A 3,567-nucleotide genomic window follows, 5' to 3' on the forward strand; every position below is an offset into this window, starting at 1 on the left:
CGAGTCATTTAAGTGAAAAAGCTATGCTCACATATTTTCATTAAATTCAGTTGTACCTACACGTGCCTTGTGTGAAGAGCTGATTTTTCAGCTGGTAAAGTAGTCACATGAAACTTTTACAGCCAAAGCCAGTTCTGACTGCGGGTGATTTATTCCTATTCTTCAGCATTCATCTCCATACTTGTGTGTGTGTGTGTGTGTTTTGAGACAAACTCTCATTCTGTTGCCCAGGTTGGAGTGCGGTGGTGTGATCTCAGCTCACTGCAACCACTGCCTCCCAGATTCAAGTGATTCTCCTGCCTCAGCCTCCCAAGTAGCTGGGATTACAGGCACCACTGTGCCTGCCGATTTTTGTATTTTTAGTAGAGACAGGGTTTCACTGTGTTGACCAGGCTTCTCTCAGGCTCCTGACATCAAGTGATTGCCCACCTCAGTCTCCCAAAGTGCTGAGATTACAGGCGTGAGCCACCGTGCCTGGCCATACTATTACTTTTTTAATTCAACTCCAGCTTGCGTGAAAGCTTTTAGTAGAAAAAGGATGAGTTCCATATCTGGGTCAGAATGGAGCACAGGAAAGACAAGCTGCAGAAAGTGAGACATGTGGTCTTGCGAGTCTGACCTCTGTTGGGTTCTCAGAGTCAGAAGGAATTGTGAGCCCATGAGACCCCGGAAGTTGCCAGAAATTTTGGAGAGTCCATTGGCTATTCCCTAATCATGAGCTAGGGGCCTGGAGTTAATTATTTTTGATGAAGGACGTTAAGTAAATAAAATATTTCCAGCTGTCTTTTGAAATAAATAAAACGTTTTATTCATGACAAAATGTTAATTCATGACAAAAAATAAATAAATAAAATGTTTTATTTATTTTGAAGGACAGCGGACAGCTGGCATATGAGCTATACCTTCATTGACCCCATGAGCTATGAAATCACTCTTTCTTCCTAATGGGTTCTGTGCCTTGTACAGATATCTGTGATTGAATCTATGAAATACTATAGTCTGTGGACTTAGCAATGAGCTGGAGGTCTAATTAATCTTTATATCCTCAGCACCTTGCATAGGATTTGGCACAGGAAAGTCATTCAGTAAATGCTTGTTGAAGTGACCTTTGGTTCTCAATACAACCAAGACTTCCCATCGTTCATCAAGTCTTGGCCGTATTTAACTGTCATCAGTACCCTGGTCAGGGTTCATTTCCATGCTTCCCCCTCCTGGCTTCCTCATTTCTTTATTTTTTCCCTCTTGCAGATGGTCCTGTGGTTTCACTTCCTATTTGGTTTCTGAAATCTCTGAGCACGAGACTTGGAGACGCGGAGTCCTTTCACTGCAGCTTTTAAAACCTTTCTTAGGGCTGATATGACAAATGCTGGCACTGCATAATTGCTGTGTGGCTACTTGAAAACTTCTCTGCTAGAGACTCACTGAGAGCCACTGTTGAATGGATTTGGCACAAGGAGGAGGACAGAAGACAAATGGTCTGGACTGGTAAGAGACAAAAGTGCAGTGTGAGAGTCTTGGCCCAATTACCTGCTGTGAGACTGGGAAAATCACCTGGTCCCTCTCTTCCCACATCTTCTGATGAGCTTTGTTGCCTATTTCCTGAGTAGTTCGGTGGCCACCAGAGACCCCAGGCTCTTCATCAACGTTTCAAGATTGTGTAAGTCCTGGCATTTTGTACATTATCAAAAAAAGAAGGCTAAGACCTAAGTCAGGCTAAATTTGATTCAAGAAAACACCTGGCATTTTTGTACCTAAGTATCGAGGGGTAAATCCCATCTTTTGCACCTGAATCTGTAAGAACTGTGGCCTAACCCTCTTCTTCTGGAGAGCTCACTTTCCTATCTTTCTGAGACTCCAGCTAGATGGTCCTTTGGCAGGTATTGACCCCATCCTGCCTTCTTCATGGGCAAGGTCTGAGCGCATGGTCTACCTTAGTGAAGGACCTCTCCTTGCCCCGGAAGCACTTCTATCATCCTGGACCTCAACATGGAATGGTGACGCCTACCTGCCCCACCAGTCACCACCACCTTCTTCCAGCACTTCCAGTGTGTCTCCCCTCCAGCACCACCTGCTCCCAAGATAAGACTGGTGGGGTGAGGTTGCAAAACTTAAGTGTCTCCCTTAAGTGTGGCTTCTGTACAGGTTTGTACCCAGTTGTATTTTAATTAAAAGCTTGGCTCTCTAACAATGCACGTTCTAAAGAGGCCTTAGTTTGCTCCCATTGCCAGTCTTCTTAGAGGCTAAATTCAGTCAGAGGGGGAAGGCTTTGCCTCTACTTAGGATTGGAAGCCTCAATATGCATAATTGCACAGGGGCAGCAGAGGAGACTAAATGCTAATCTAACCTATGGTTTTTGCCAAAGGTGGTCGGTTTGTTATTATTTTTAAATGAGTTAGATTCACTTTAAGATGTAAATGGAAAAGGGCTCCCAAGTTGTCACAGGCATGGTGCCAAGTATTTCAGACACTTATGAATATCATTAGATAATTATCATATTTGCTGTCAATAGCACTCATTAATCTCGTGTTCAGGGAGAGGAGCCCTTCAGAGCATAATTGCTGCCATTAGAAACATCTCTATCCCAAGTGCCAAGCAATTCCACGTGACCTTCCCCTATAGATAACCCCATAGTCCTATGTGATGCCATCCTCCATAGCCACACACCCCACCAAATTCACAGCACCTCTGCCTTTCCCCTAAGTAACTAAGGGCCTCATTCAATTCCATTCAGCCAAATGTATGGGCCTCCTTCTGTGTGCCAAATGCTGTGATTGTGCTAAAAACATAGATGTTCCACCTCAAGGAGCATCTTAAGGAGTTCCACAGTTTAGCAGTGCTGATAAAAAGGCAAGCAAATAATCTCAACTCTAGGTAACATGTGCAACAGGAGAAAGATGTGCAGATGTGGTTCATTAAAAAGGAGTTACACCTGTAATCCCAGCAACTTCGGAGGCCAAGGAGAGAGGGTTGCTTGAGGCCAGGAATTTCAGACAAGCCTGGGCAACATGGCAAGACCCCATCTCTAAAAATAATTAGCCAGGTGTGGTGATGCACACCTGTAGTCCCAGCTACTCAGGAGGCTGACATGAGAGGATTGCTTGAGACCAGGAATTGGAGGCTGCAATGAGCAATGATGGCACCACTCCACTCCAACTCCAGCCTTGGTGACAGAGTGAGACTCTGATTCTAAAAAAAAAAAAAAGAAAGAAAAGGAAAAGGAAAGAAGGAGCTCTCTCTGGAAGACCAAAAGAGGTCATCCAAAGAAGGTGATGTCTGTCTGCCTTTAAAAGAATAAATAGGAGCTTAGAATGCAGATTGACTGGAGGAAAAGTATTGTATATGAGGCTCCATTGCTTCTCCTTCTCCCTATTTTCACCCCCACATTAGTAGACATATCTAGGGGTACTGGGAGGTAGAAAATAAGAAGATAGAGTGCCCAAGGGATTTTACTTGTGAAAGGAAAGATAATACTAGCTGGTGAAAAGAATAGATTGGCGGGAGGCCAAATGAATAATAATTGTAGCAGACACATTGTCATACTTACCACATGCTAGGCATGGTTCTGAG

This window comes from Piliocolobus tephrosceles, chromosome 11, assembly GCF_002776525.5.
Source record: "Piliocolobus tephrosceles isolate RC106 chromosome 11, ASM277652v3, whole genome shotgun sequence".
NCBI classification, from domain to species: Eukaryota; Metazoa; Chordata; class Mammalia; order Primates; family Cercopithecidae; genus Piliocolobus; species Piliocolobus tephrosceles.